The sequence below is a fragment of the Balaenoptera physalus genome (genome assembly GCF_965194825.1).
Source record: "Balaenoptera physalus genome assembly, contig: SUPER_7_unloc_1, whole genome shotgun sequence".
Lineage (NCBI taxonomy): Eukaryota > Metazoa > Chordata > Mammalia > Artiodactyla > Balaenopteridae > Balaenoptera > Balaenoptera physalus.
In genome coordinates this window covers 44,223-60,588 of record NW_028126534.1, presented here as the reverse complement: position 1 = coordinate 60,588, position 16,366 = coordinate 44,223, and the positions used below count along the sequence as shown (strand labels likewise).

General features: G+C 37.5%; 1 protein-coding gene across 2 annotated transcripts in view; it reads right to left on the bottom strand.

Annotated features, from left to right (window-relative positions):
- The window catches only part of LOC309665250 (uncharacterized protein), an 89,291-nt gene that overhangs the window by 53,426 nt on the left and 19,499 nt on the right, over positions 1 to 16,366 (bottom strand). Inside the window, exon 1 of one of the 2 annotated variants that reach the window (XR_014266278.1) lies at positions 6,141 to 7,100. The exons of the other annotated variant lie outside the window; for it this stretch is intronic. The gene's annotated coding sequence lies outside the window, so the exon portion shown is untranslated. Of the gene's footprint in view, positions 1 to 6,140; positions 7,101 to 16,366 lie in introns of those variants that run through there. 2 annotated transcript variants of the gene reach the window in all.

Sequence of the window (16,366 nt, the reverse complement as noted above, 5' to 3'; positions counted from 1 at the left end):
TATATTTACAATCACTATGCCACCATTACTCAGGTATCTCTAAAGGGAAAGAAAATCTGTATTTTAATTCTGGGAGGAGGAATAAGACCTTGGTCAAGGCTGAAGTTGGTAATTCAGAGTTCCCCTTTTTGCATAACCGACATTTCGTAGTTCCTATTTCTGAGTGATCAGGTTATATAGATTCTCATACTTCTCCCAGTCCCTCCTTATTTCTGTCATCAACCATTTCCCCTCCCTTATCGTTTATCTTAAATTGCATGGCCTCTACCAGGCTGCTGGTCTTTCCAGTGGACCTTAGTCCCTGGGCTTCATTCTCCCCCTCCATGTCTCTCCTCACATTTCACACTGCAGGGCACAGGTGCAGATTCACACCCAGACACACCTTCGCACCACACTCACACTTCAAAAATTAAAAAAACAGGACATTAAAAAAAATTACCATTGGTATTTTACAGGCTCAAAAAAAACAGGCTTATTTTACCATTTATTTATATATTTCCTCTATGGTGAAGTTTCTATACAAATATTTTGCCAATTTCCTTACTGGATTTTTTTCTTCTATTGCTGAGCTGCAAGTCTTCTTTACATATCCTGAATATAAATCCTATGTCCAGTATATGTTTTACAAGTATTTGCTTTCAGTCTGTGACTTGTCTTTTTAATTCCTTAACAGAGTATTTTGAAGAGCAAAAGCTTTTAAATTTAACAAAATCTAGTTTATTAGTATGTTGTGTCCCATATATCAATAAAAATTTTTATGAGTCTATATAGAAACTCAGAACTACAAATATCTTCTCATATTTTTTCTACAAGTTTTATAGTTTTAGCTCTTCCATTTAGGTCTATGATCCATTCTGAGTTAATCTTCATATATGCTTTGAGGTAAGAGTCAAAGATCATTTTATTGAATATGTATATCTACTTGCTCTAGCACCATTTATTGAAAATATGTCTTTCCCCTTTGAATCACTTTGGCACATTTGTGGAAAATCAACAGACCATCCCTTTATGTGTGGATTTAATTCTGGACTCTATTCTCTTTCAGTGATTTACATATCCATCTTTACACATCTCATACTGACATGATTATAGTAAGTCAAAATCAGTTGGGGTAACATTCCCAACTTTGTTCTTATTTATCACAATTGTTTTGAACTAACATCTTAAAAATATTGTTTTCTTGGCTATTTTGGCCCTATTTCTGCCATATACATTTTGGAATATTCTTGCCAGTTAGGTAAGTACCACCTTTGGGATTTTTATTAGAATTGTATTTAGACACATTTGAGGAAAATTGATATTCCTTTAATAATGTCTTGGGACTTATCCAATGTTTTTCAATAAAATTTGAAAATATTCTTCCATAAAGGACATAAACACATATTCTTTTAGATTTATTCTTGGGCATTATATATTTCTGTAAATGATGTCTTCATGTTTCCTAATAATTTGTTGCTGTGATATCTAACTGCAATCGATTTTTAGGGTAATATTCTTATATCCTGCAAACATGCTAAACTGTCTTTGAAATTCAAAAATTTGTTTAGAGTTTTGTTTCCATGTTGACAACTATTTTATCTACTGCTAATAATGATTTTGTTTCCTCCTTTATATTTCTTATACATGATAGTTTCGTTTCTTGTCTTACTACTTTAGCTAGGCTTCCTAGCACAACGTTGAATAGAGCAGTGACAGTGGGCATTCTTTTCATGTTCCCAATTTTAAAAGAAATGGTTTAAACCCTTCACCTTCCAGTATGATGTTTATTTTGCTTTGTTTTTTGATTTTTGTCTTTATCAAGTTAAAATAAGTATCTTTTCATTTCTAGTCTGCTGAGGTTTATGTTGTTGTTCTGGTTACTATGAAAGGATGTTAAATGGTGTCGTGCCGTTTTCTATAAATACTGAGATAATCAAAAGTATCATGTCTCTTTTAATCTATTAACAGTGGCTTACACTAATAATTTCTAAAAGTTTTATCATTTTAATTCCTGAGGCAATCCTTGTTTTTGTCTTTCATTGGGTGTTGATTCTTCTTGAATATTCTGCACACCACACCCCATCCTCAACATCTACTTCCAGAGAACCCAACCAGTGACAATGGTTGATTATTGCATTTTATGACAGTTTCAAGCCACCTGGTTATGACATTCTTAAATACCCCTAATCCTACTGGCTTCCAAACTTCTTGCCTGACACTCCCTCTTCTGCCACCTTATAATCTTACCTATAGGTATATCCAGGTTAAACATTACAGTTTCCACAAAAATCTCTTTTTAGTGCCCCTCAACTTCCTTATGGCAATGACCTTCCACTCTGCTCGCAAAATACTTTGTTGTGATATGTAAGTTAAATTTATGAATAAAAATCAAATAATTACCATAAATTTGCTGTCAAGGTTTTTAGAGACTAGAGAAAATAGATAGGAGAATGATTGGACATAGAAGGGAACAAAGCAAATAATGAATGAGAAATTAGGCACCTAAAGTAGAAAACATATTTACAGACTAATCCGTGATGGTTGGTACCCAATGGCCTGTAGTGTCAAAACAAGTCATGTGGCCAAGTGAATTGGGAGAGCAGGACAAGTAGGAGTGGTGTGTTAGAACTAAGAATATGTTCACAACTACATCTCTGAGGATGATTACCTCTCCTCCTGCCTCACTGTAGAAATGTGTGTTAAGTAATGCCACTGAGTAAAAACGTAGGAGTTCATAATCCCTTTGGATGTCGGTAATTAGCATAGACACGACCTTAATTCTCCCCAGTGGTATTTCTTTAATAATCCTGATTCCATAATCTGTGTGTCATTTCTTATGGCTTAGCATGGTCCTCACTCTGGGGCTCTACACCTTAGGTTGAATTGGTTTTGCCAGATGTTTTTAAGAAGAGGAAACACGGAAGATAACATAAGAACACTAAGTGACTTGCAGAGAGCACGAAAGGAAAAAAAGCACAGAAGAGGCAGCTGGAATGCATGACACTGCAGACCAGAGCTCTGCTGTTGCTTCTTACCCTACCTTGAGACCTCTTTGACTGTAAACATTACATTTTACTGTACTGGCTGACTCTGCCATTTTCTTTAGGAATTATGAAGCAAACAACAACAAAAACTTATACAGTGTGGTCCTATCTCTTTTGTTAGTCACCTTGTCTTGCAATTCTTCCCAAATCCTATGACTAGTCATTTTGAAAACTTTTATTATTGCCTAACGCACTGTTATATTTTTGTTGCTGTTGATTTCCTCTCCCCACTCTGTGATTTCTAGTGTGTCTTCTAGGAATACCTATCCTTTTCACCTGCTGAAGTCACACTGCAATGTTTGGACCAAGACGTGCATGGCCTCACCTGAAATGCTTTCTCCAGCTCCCTCAAGTCAGAGCAAGTGACCACCTCTTCCAGATGTCCTTACGATTTTCTGCAGACCTTTAAGTTTTCTTTGGTACGCTGTTAATGTCCATTTTCCCCAATTCGTCTTTGCTATCACCCCTCTCCACTTCAGCACGTAACATGGGGTAATGCATATGGCAGACAATAATGGGGGCTGAGTAAATCAGTAAGAAAATAAATGAATACTTAATGATACCAAAGCACACTTCCAAAATGATATATTCATTACAAATCAAAATCTCTCTTTCGCATTCCTTAGTAGATAGTATTTCTTCTTGCCTATTTCAGAGAAAGAAGGTGGACTTTCCTCTTTGAAGGCATTTGATCTATCTTTTAATTTGTATCAAGGATGCAGGGTGCCTTTAGTCTTTTATTAGCATAGTATTACCTTGTCATCAACAATAATTCAATTTCAGCTTTCCTGATTCCATAAGAAATATTATTCTAAAGTATTACCGTGTCGTCAACAATAACTCAATTTCAGCTTTTAGCAGAAAAGCTGAAATTGAGTTATTGTTGACGACACGGTAGTACTATTCTAAAGTCTTAAAGAAATGTAAGTGTAACACAAGCTGGAACTTGGCGAGAACACGGAAATAGCTATGGATATATAAACAATCAAGCAAGCAAACAAAGCCCTAATACGGATTTGATAGCTTGGCAAAAAGTTGTGGTGTGCATCGTATAGTCACGTGATACAGATAGAAAAGCCCTAAATTCCTTAACTTGAGATATCTGGTTTTCCTTAATTAACAATAATCTTTTGATGTTCAGACTACCTGCCCTTTGTTACAAAACTTCTATATAACCTGGCTCCCCGCCTTGCCTCCTCGGAGCAGCTTCTCAGAGCTATCTGAAATGCTGTCTCTCGGTCTGCAGTCCTCATTTTGCCCCAAATAAAACTTAACTCGAAAAAAAAAAGAGCCAAGGGACACATTTATTGGAAGCCATGTAATCCTTTTTTTGTTTTAGAGAAACAGAAAACTTTATTGTACATATATGAAAATGTTATTTAGTTGTATTATCAAAGTCACATAATTCTTAAGCATTTATTCTGGAATTATCAAGTTGCTTTGTTCAATTTCATATTATATTTTCCATCTTTATAATATGTTAATTTTAAGATATTCACACTCTGCTTTAAAGTCTGCCTATGGTATACTTGACCCCATAGGGTTCTGTTATTGTTGTTAAAAATCACACAAATATGAAAAAACTTATTGAAAGAAAAAGTAAAATATTTATGTGGGTGGATATATATACATATACATGTACATGTTTATATGTATAGATGTGTGTGTGCATTTTAGATCTCTGTGTATGTATGAATTTTCCAAAGTTCTAAAGGCAACAGAGAAGGCATCCAGTTGCTCTGACTGAGAGAGCTGGAGAAGGTATCTCAGGCAATGTGACACTTGCATTGATGATAAACAATGCAGTTGGGAATTACCCAGATGCAACATACATAAAGTGCCTAATATCTATTTTTTATTGCATGAAAATAATAAGCATCCCATGAATCAAGAACCATCAATAAACATAAATGACATGAATTCACAGCAGAAGTAAACAAATACTGCAGATCTACCATGAGTGAGGCTCCGTACTGATCCTGATTAAAAACACCGAACACAAACATTAAAAGGAAACGTGATGGGGCTTCCCTGGTGGCGCAGTGGTTGAGAATCTGCCTGCCAATGCAGGGGACACAGGTTCGTGCCCTGGTCTGGGAGGATCCCACATGCCGCGGAGCAACTGGGCCCGTGAGCCACAATTACTGAGCCTGCGCGTCTGGAGCCTGTGCCCTACAACAAGAGAGGTCGTGATAATGAGAGGCCCGCGCACCACGATGAAGAGTGGTCCCCACTTGCCACAACTAGAGAAAGCCCTTGCACAGAAACGAAGACCCAACACAGCCATAAATTAAATAAATAAATAAATAAATAAATATTAAAAAAAAGGAAACATGAAAGGCATTGGCTTGATGTTCCATCTAAAGCTTATATTCAATACAACATCTATGACTCCTGGAGGAAAAGAAAAAGCCTTTTCTTAAATTCATACAATAAGGAATACACTATCTCCCTTTTGGACTGATCTAATTGTTACAAAACAAGAACTATTGTGATGAAATTTGCTTCCAAAAATTATGCAATTTTCAAAATTGGCCCTAATTTTATTTTCTATTCTGTATTTTAAACACATGCACTTTCTTAAATTAATAATCACTTGACTTTGTTTCTAGATAGTCTACCATGTGGGTCACTTTATTTTAGAAATATTCAATGTCTCTCTTAAAATGCAGAGTGGATGACTGAGCAAAGTAGTAGATATGATCTCTTTCTACACAACTTTTTGACATTCTTCTACTTGTCTTTCCCCACTAATAGATTTTCTTATATTTTTATAACATATTGATGACAAACACAGAGTGGTATATTTTCATTTTAAAGGGTCATTTTCTGTATAGGTCCCTAGAAGTTTTGGAAGTCCATTGAAAGCCAGTAAATGAATAAAAAAGTGTAAGTTACAATTTTTTGTGTGTGATCAAATGTCAATTCATTTGATGTCATTATTATAAAGTATCATTAACACTTTACAAAAAATTCAAAGTACCCAAAGGGCCTACAATGCCTCAGGCTTCTTTGAGACACTTAAAAGAAAACATATATAAGTAAAAGTCAAAAGAAAGATGCTTCTTAGGAGAATTCAGTGATCACACGGCTGTATTTGTGATTTAAACATCTTACCATGACCTTCAGGAGACATAGTGGGAGTCTTTACAGCTCAAAACCAAGTTCCTGAAAGGGCAGTTCCCATGGAGTGTAATGTGCATGTCTGCATAATCATTGATTACCTTTGGGAATGAAAGCCATAAAGAATATTTAAAACTGCATGAGGAATTAAAAAGCAGGAAGTTCTAATCTTTGGGTACAGTATACATGTGTTTCTTTTCCCTTTTTGATCAACAAAAGTCTTAGAGTTCATTGGAACCATTTGCATAAACATAATTATAAATTGGAGTATCATCAGCAAAAAACAGTTTTTAGGAGAGTCATGTTACTCAGACTGGAAGCCTGTGGTAAATGTATATATGTGTGTATGTACATACTTATTTTTGGTAACCAAATCAAATGTCCCTTCTCGTTAAAGTCTATCCTTTGTGGAGCCCTCCTACACTGTTGGTAGGAATGTAACTTGGTACAGCCACTATGGAGAACAGTATGGAGGTTCCTTAAGAAACTAAAAATAGAGCTACCATATAATCCAGCAATCCCACTCCTGGGCGTATATCCAGAGAAAAACATGGTTTGAAAGGATACATGCCCCAAAATGTTCACTGCAGCACTGTTTACAATAGCCAAAACATGGAAGTAACCTATATGTCCAACAACAGATGAATGGATAAAGAAGATGTGGTACATATATACAATGGAATATTACTCAGGCATTAAAAGGAACAAAATAGTGTCATTTGCAGCAATATGGATGGCCTGGAGATTATCATCCTAAATGAAGTAAGTCAGACAAAAAGACAAAGATCATATGATATCGCTTATATGCAGAATCTAAAAAAAAAATGATACAAATGAACTTATTTACCAAATAGAAACAGACTCACAGACTTAGAGAGCAAACTATGGTTACCAGTGGGGGAAGTGTGGTGGGGGGGGGCAGACTGGGAATTTGGGATTGACATGTACACACTACTATATTTAACATAGATAACCAACAAGGACCTACTGTACAGCACAGGGAATTCTGCTCAATATTCTGTAATAACCTAAATGGGAAAAGAATTTGAAAAAGAATAGATACATGTATATGTATAACTGAATCACTTTGTGGTACACCTGAAACTAACACAATATTGTTAATCAACTATACTCCAATATAAAATAAAAATTAAAATAAAGTTTACCCTTTGCAAGATGAAAGCAACCTCTCTGCCTCTCAATGCAGTGAAAATAATTGGTGTTGGTATAGTCTTGTCTCAAACAATATTGTGGATTGGCTGTTTCTTTTGATGAAAACCATACATCCATATTTCAACTCAGTTCAGTTTGACTCCAAAGCCAAGAAAAAAAAAAAATCACAGTATGCAGGCAAAACAACATTAATGAAAGATTTAACAGCATCTTTGAAGAAAAAAATGGGTTGCGATAGAGGAACGGTGAGGATCAGAACACGGTCCTGATCTTCCTCAGTCATGACATGCAGAGAAAGGAGGGCTGCCAGACTGATCCACATGTGCTTCCCTGTGGTATCAGCAAAATTTGTGGTAATGGGGAGCCGTCCTCTTTACCACCAAGCTTCTTTCTGAAGTACAAACATCATAGGTCAGAAGACAGACACTCAGTGCCAAAAGGGAACCTGAAAGAAAGCAGGAGTGCAATGCAAAGAGGCATGAAGAAGGTAGAGCAGTGGTTCCCAAGGGTTGTGGAGGACTGAACCCCATGGGTCATTTGGAAAAGTAATGAAATTATGTGTGTTTGGCCCAGTGATAGGCACTGAGTGGGAAAGGGTCAGGGATACTGCACATCCTGTCACACATGGAATTATCACAGTCAACTTCTGATTGTCCAGATATACATTCATATGGGTGAAAACACTGTGTTTACATATGTTGTGACTGTCCCAGCCTTTTGATAATGATCCTCTTGTCTAGAAATACCTGAGGCACTCACCTGGGTCCTTACCGCTCATAACAAGCCCCAAAGACAGTTCCCCCACTCAGGCCACTGCTGTGGCTAGACTGGCCCTTGTAGTTCTTGTTATGATTGCAGGACACATCTTAGCAAAAACCATCAGGGAATTTTGAGAAATAATATTTATTACTCACAGGTCCTGAAGGATACACAGCATGCCTGAGGGCCACACAGCAAGGTAGTGGGTTGAGAAGGAGAGAGTGGGGACCTGGGGCTCTGCATTTATTAGGGTCAGAGGGTGGGATATCTAGAATTTTGCAGGTTCACTCCTTATTAGCTAATTTAAAGCATAAGAGTGGGAATTAGGGCACAGGGAGGAAGAGATGGGATCACTCAAGTGGTCAGTTATCTAGGTTATGCAGGGCTATCTGAAAGGGGAAATTCATGAGTGAGGGCAGCCTAATTCCTTATCTGGTTGTTTTGCTGGTAGGTGTGTCATACAGCTGGCAATATGTTTATTCAAGAAGGATGTCTTTTGAAATGGATGCCTTGGCAATCAAAAGCTTAATGTCAGGCCCTTACACTACAGCAAGAATCTAGTACCAACTCTGTTTTGTGTATTTATAAATGATTTTTACATGTGTATAATGTATGCAGAAATTTCCAGGAATGCAACTGCCACTTATATCAAATGATAATTCTTTATTTGTTTGAAATTTATCAACGGTTGTTTGCATTTTGGAAAAATTACTTCACCGGTGACCCTGAGGTATTTAAGCCAAGACCCCTGCATCATTCTGCACTCAACACCACATTCATAGTTATTCCCCTTATAGATGAATGCATCTGACCACTGCATGATGTCTTTAACATACTTATGGCTGAGCATATTTTATTGAAAATTATATATTTTAATTTTTCATTTAGACACTACAAATACTTACATAAATACATATATGAGGGGGGTGTGTGTGTGTGTGTGTGTGTGTGTGTGTGAGAGAGAGAGAGAGAGAGAGAGAGAGACAGAGAGACAGAGAGACAGAGAGAGAAATGGTAAAAGGTAAAAAGAGGTGTGGTGTGCCAGTTATCAATTTAATGATTCTCTACTATAAATTTTTATTTAATTGCCTAATCCGAGACAAGGTAGTTGGACATTTTAAATGTTCCCCTTGCCAGCTGGCTTGATGTTAAGTTTTGTCAGGAGAGTGCTCTGGAGAGACACTGCAGGAATAAGAAGTTTTCCTTCATGGTTCCTTATGCTCATTCACCAGCCTCTTGGAGAGTATGATTTTTTCTTTACTATTGACTATACAGTTTTCTCCAGTGCTCCATGCCTCAGGGTGTGGCTTACACAGCACTTTTTCTCCAACTCTTGATTCAGGCAACAGCAGAAGAGCAGGGAGCCCCAGCGAGCAAAGGACTGCCCCAGCCCAGGTCATGGCTCCCTAGCACCCACTTCTCGACTAGGTAAGCCACACCAAGCTGGTGTAAGCTAACCACTTGATCTTCATTCCACACAGTGGACCAGAACCACCCTGGCCTGGGCCATACATGTAAGTATGCTTGGTTTCTGCAGACCAAGGCCAATCCAACTCCAAGGTCCAAAAGTGTCTACGGTAGTGCCCCAACTCCCTCTGCATGCCTGCCTACAAGCTTCTGCTCATGTGTGTCCCACCCAGAGTGTTATTCTTGCTTTTTCAGTGACTATGGACCAGCTCTAGCTTGGGCAATTCAGTAAACTTCTCTCCAGTGGTGGTCTGGAACCACATCTTATTCAACAAAGTCCAAATTCCCCTTCCAAGTTTGGCCTGCCTTGGGTCCTCTTCCTAAGCCCTAAGGTACCCTTTAGAGTTCTCCTTCCATTTCTAGAGTTATTTTCCTATCATAGTATAATAATTCCTTATATTTCCCCTGTTTACACCTGTGTAGTTTCTGTCTCCTGATTGGGTCCAACTTGATGGTGACAGTGGTGTTAGAAGATAAACCATAAAGATGGGTTTGGGAGTTAGTTTGCTCATGCTTTTGGGCTTGGCATGGTGCTGAGCTCCTGCCTAATGGAAGATGAGATGCTAGTAATCCATGGCATGCAATGACATAAAATTTAATTAATCCACACTAACCACCCATGGTTAATTGTGATGATGCACCAACTGAAACATGTGCTTTGGGAGCCCAAGTGACTGTTGCCCTTGACCATTACAGCAGTGATGATGACTGTGGCGTGGGATGAATTAATTCGAGTATAATTATTTATATATTAAAAAGAACAAGCTCAGGTGTTTTAATTCTCAGCTCAGATGGTCTGAGAACCAGATGGCTTCCACGTCATCCCTAAAGAAACATCTCCTATTTCCTGTAGCCACAAGACTGATACTGCTGAAAATTAAACACAAAATTTAATTGTGTGCTGAATCACACAATAGTTTAATTCATAGCCTCACTGTGAAGTCCCCCCAAAGAGTAGTGAGACTTATTCCTGATCTTACAGGGAAAATAATCAGTCATTAAGTATGATGCTATCTGTAGAGATTTTTATAGATGTTCTTTATCAGGTTGAGGATGTTAGTTTTCTAAGAGACTGGGTATTGATTATTCTCCAATGATTGTTCTGCATCAATTGATAGGATCATACTGTCTTTCTTCTTTGTACTGTTTCCATAGTAGATTACACTGATTGATTTTTAAATACGAAACTAGCTTTGCATTACTGGAATAAAGCTAACTTATTAGACTTAATAGGGTCAAGTTAAATCCCAGAACTGACATAAATCGTAGAAGATTCTATAAAGACAAATCAAAAGCACTGAAGAAGAATTTGAAATAAAAAAAAAAAAAAACAATGCAAACAGCACAAGGATTCTATGAAGGAAGGAGAATTAAAATTCTGGGGTTTCTGAGTCAGACCTAGGCCAAATCCAGGTGGTTCTGGGACACAGTTTGGAAAAAAAAAATGCTCAGAGTCTGAAAGTTCATGAAGCAAAGCTGCTAAACAAGGACCAGGATCCAGGGGGATGTCCCCACACCTCCAGAGGCAGCGAGCAGGCAGCAGCTCAAAGGGGCTCAGCAGCCATGTAGCTGACAGGGTCTTGGTGTTCCAACCGGGTGTCAGGGTAGTGCCTCTGGGGTGGGAGAGCTGAGTTCAGGACATTGGTCCACCAAAGACCTCCCAGCTCCACTCAATGACCAGCAAGCGACAGTGTTGGACACCCTATGCCAAACAACTAGCAAGACAGGAACACAACCCCACCCATTAGCAGAGAGGCTGCCTAAAATCATAATAAGGACATAGACATGCCAAAACACACCATTGGACGTGGTCCTGCCCACCAGAAAGACAAGATCCAGCCTCATCCACCAGAACACAGGCACTAGTCCCCTCCACCAGGAATCCTACACAACCCACTGAACCAACCTTAGCCAACGGGGGCAGACACCAACAACAAGGGGAACTACGAACCTGCAGCCTGCAAAAAGGAGAGCCCAAACACAGTAAGTTAAGCAAAATGAGAAGACAAAGAAACACATAGAAGTTGAAGGAGCAAAGTAAAAACCCACCCGACCAAACAAATGAAGAGGAAATAGGCAGTCTACCTGAAAAATAATTCAGAGTAATGATAGTAAAGATGATCCAAACTCTGGGAAGCAGAATGGAGAAAATACAGGAAATGTTTAACAAGGGCCTAGAAGAACTAAAGAGCAAACAAACAATGATTAACAACACAATAAATGAAATGAAAAATTCCCGAGAAGGAATCAATGGCAGAAGAACAGATAAGTGACCTGGAAGAAAAAATAGTGGAAATAACTACCACAGGGCAGAATAACATAAAAAGAATGGAAAAAATTGAGGACACTCTTAGAGACCTCTGGGACAACATTAAACGCACCAACATTCGAATTATAAGGGTCCCAGAAGAAGAAGAGAAAAAGAAAGGGGCTGAGAAAATATTTGAAGAGATTATAGTTGAAAACTTCCCTAATATGGGAAAGGAAATAGTTAATCAACTCCAGGAAGCGCAGAGGGTCCCATACAGGACAAATCCAAGGAGAAACAGGCCAAGAAACATATTAATAAAACTATCAAAAATTAAATACAAAGAAAAAATATTAAAAGCAGCAAGAGAAAAACAAAAAATAACATACAAGGGAATCCCCATAAGGTTAACAGCTGCTCTTTCAGCAGAAACTCTGCAAGCAAGAAGGCAGTGGCAGGAGATATTTAAAGTGATAAAAGGGAAAAACCTACAACCAAGATTACTCTACACAGCAAGGATCTCATTCAGATTCGACAGAGAAATTAAAACCTTTACAGACAAGCAAAAACTAAGAGAATTCAGCACCACCATACCAGCTTTACAACAAATGCTAAAGGGACTTCTCTAGGCAGGAAACACAAGAGAAGGAAAAGAACTACAATAACAAACCCAAAACAATTAAGAAAATGGTAATAAGAACATACATATCGATAACTACCTTAAATGTAAATGGATTAAATGCTCCCACCAAAAGGCATAGACTGGCTGAATGGATACAAAAACAAGACCTGTTTATATGCTGTCTGAAGCGATCCACTTCAGACCTAGGGACACATATGGACTGAAAGTGGGGGGATGGAAAAAGATATTCCATACAAATGGAAATCAAAAGAAAGCTGGAGTAGCAAGTCTCATATCAGACAAAATAGACTTTAAAATAAAGATGATTACAAGAGACAAAGAAGAACACTACATAATGATCAAGGGATCAACCCAAGAAGAAGATATAACAATTGTAAATATTTATGCACCCAACATAGGAGCACCACAATACATAAGGCAAATGCTAACAGCCATAAAAGGGAAAATCAACAGTAGCACAATCATAGTAGGGGACTTTAACACCCCACTTTCACCAATGGACAGATCATCCAAAATGAAAATAAATAAGGAAACACAAGCTTTAAATGATACATTAAACAAGATGGACTTAATTGATATTTATAGGACATTTCATCAAAAACAACACAATGCACCTTCTTCTCAAGTGCTCATGGAACATTCTCCAGGATAGATCATATCTTGGGTCACAAATTAAGGCTTGGTAATTTTAAGAAAATTGAAATCATCAAGTATCTTTTCTGACCACAGTGCTATGAGACTAGATATCAATTATAAGAAAAGATCTGCAAAAAGAACAAACACATGGAGGCTAAACAATACACTACTAAATAACCAAGAGATCAATGAAGAAATCAAAAAATACCTAGAAACAAATGACAATGAAAACACGATGACCCAAACATATGGGATGCAGCAAAAGCAGATCTAAGAGGGAAGTTTATAGCAATACAATCCTACCTCAAGAAACAAGAAACACCTCAAATAAACAACCTAACCTTACACCTAAAGCAATTAGAGAAAGAACAAAAAAAAAACCAAAGTTAGCAGAAGGAAAGAAATCGTAAACATCAGATCAGAAATAAAAGAAAAAGAAATGAAGGAAACAGAGCAAAGATCAATAAAAGTAAAAGCTGTTTCTTTGAGAAGACAAACAAATTGATAAACCATTAGCCAGACTCATCAAGAAAAAAAGGGAGAAGACTGAAATCAATAGAATTAGAAATGAAAAAGGAGAAGTAACAACTGAGACTACAGAAATACAAAGGATCATGAGAGATTACTACAAGCAACTATACGGCAGTAAAATGGACAACCAGGAAGAAATGGACAAATTCTTAGAAAAGCACAACCTTCCGAGACTGAACCAGGAAGAAATAGAAAATATAAACAGACCAATCACAAGCACTGAAATTGAGACTGTGATTAAAAATCTTCCAACAAACAAACGCCCAGGACCAGATGGCTTCACAGGCGAATTCTATCAAACATTTAGAGAAGAGCTAAACCCTACTCTTCTCAAACTCTTCCAAAATATAGCAGAGGCAGGAACACTCCCAAACTCATTCTATGAGGCCACAATCACCCTGATATAAAACCAGACAAAGATGTCACAAAGAAAGAAAACTACAGGCCAATATTACTGATGAACATAGATGCAAAAATCCTCAACAAAATACTAGCAAACAGAATCCAACAGCACATTAAAAGGATCATACACCATGATCAAGTGGAGTTTTTCCCGGGAATGCAAGGATTCTTCAATATATGCAAATCAATCAGTGTGATACACCATATTAACAAATTGAAGGAGAAAAAACATATGATCATCTCAATAGACGCAGAAAAACCTTTCAACAAAATTCAACACCCATTTATGATAAAAACCCTCCAGAAAGTAGGCATAGAGGGAACTTACCACAACATAATAAAGGCCATATATAACAAACCCACAGCCAACCGTGTTCTCAATGGTGAAAAACTGAAACCATTTCCCCAAGATCAGGAACAAGACAAGGTTGTCCACTCTCACCACTATTATTCAACATAGTTTTGGAAATTTTAGCGACAGCAATCAGAGAAGAAAAAGTAATAAGAGGTATCCAATAGGAAAAGAAGAAGTAAAGCTGTCACTGTTGGCAGATGTCATGATACTATACATAGAGGATCCTAAAGATGCTACCAAAAACTACTAGAGCTAATCAATGAATTTGGTAAAGTAGCAGGATAGAAAATTAATGCACAGAAATCTCTTGCATTCCTATACACTAATGATGAAAAATATGAAAGAGAAATTAAGGAAACACTCCCGTTTACCGCTGCAACAAAAAGAATAAAATACCTAGGAATAAACCTACCTAAGGAGACAAAAGACCTGTATGCAGAAAACTATAAGACACTGATGACAGAAAATTAAAGATGATACAAACAGATGGAGAGATATACGATGTTCTTGGATTGAGAGAATCAACATTGTGAAAATGACTATATTACCCAAAGCAATCTAGAGATTCAATGTAATCCCTGTCAAACTACCAATAGCATTTTCCACAGAACTAGAACAAAAAAGTTCACAATTTGTATGGAAACACAAAAGACCCTGAATAGCCAAAGCAATCTTGAGAATGAAGAACGGAGCTGGAGGAATCAGGCTCCTATCAGGCTCCCAGACTTCAGAATATACTACAAAGCTACAGTAATCAAGAACATATGGTACTGGCACAAAAACAGAAATATAGATCAATGGAACAGGATAGAAAGCCCAAGATAAACCCACTCACATATGGCCACCTTATTTTTGATAAAGGAGGCAAGAATATACAATGGAGAAAAGACAGCCTCTTCAGTAAGTGGTTCTGGGAAAACTGGACAGCTACATGTAAAAGAATAAATTAGAACACTCCCTAACACCATATACAAAAATAAACTCAAAATGGATTAAAGACCTAAATGTAAGGCCAGACACTATAAAACTCTTAGAGGAAAACATAGGCGGAACACTCTATGACATAAATCACAGCAAGATCCTTTTTTACCCACCTCCTAGAGAAATGGAAATAAAAACAAAAATAAGCAAATGGGACCCAATGGAACTTCAAAGCTTTTGCACAGCAACGGAAACCATAAACAAGACAAAAAGACAACGCTCAGAATGGGAGAAAATATTTGCAAACGAAGCAACTGACAAAGGATTAATCTCCAAAATATACAAGCAGTTCATGCAGCTCAATATCAAAAAATCAAAGAACCCAATCCAAAAATGGGCAGAAGACCTAAATACACATTTCTCCAAAGAAGATGTACAGATTGCCAACAAACACATGAAAGAATGCTCAACATCGCTAATCATTAGAGAAATGCAAATCAAAACTACAATGAGGTATCACCTCACACCAGTCAGAATGGCCACCATCAAAAAATCTACAAACAAGAAATGCTGGAAAGGGTGTGGAGAAAAGGGAACCCTCTTGCACTGTTGGTGGGAATGTAAATTGATACAGCCGCTATGGAGAACAGTATGGAGGTTCCTTAGAAAACTAAAAATAGAACTACCATATGATCCAGCAATCCCACTACTGGCATATACACTGAGAGAACCATAAGTCAAAAAGAGTCATGTACCACAATGTTCATTGCAGCTCTATTTACAATAGCCAGGACATGGAAGCAACCTAAGTGTCCATCGACAGATGAATGGATAAAGAAGATGTGGCACATATATACAACGGAATATTACTCAGCCAAAAAAAGAAATGGAGTTATTTGTAGTCAGGTGGATGGACCTAGAGTCTGTCATACACAGTGAAGTAAGTCAGAAAGAGAAAAACAAATACCATATGCTAACACATATATATGGAATCTAAAAAAAAAAAAAAAAGTTCCGAAGAACCTAGCGGCAGGACAGGAATAAAGACGCAGACGTAGAGAATGGATTTGAGGACACAGGGAGGC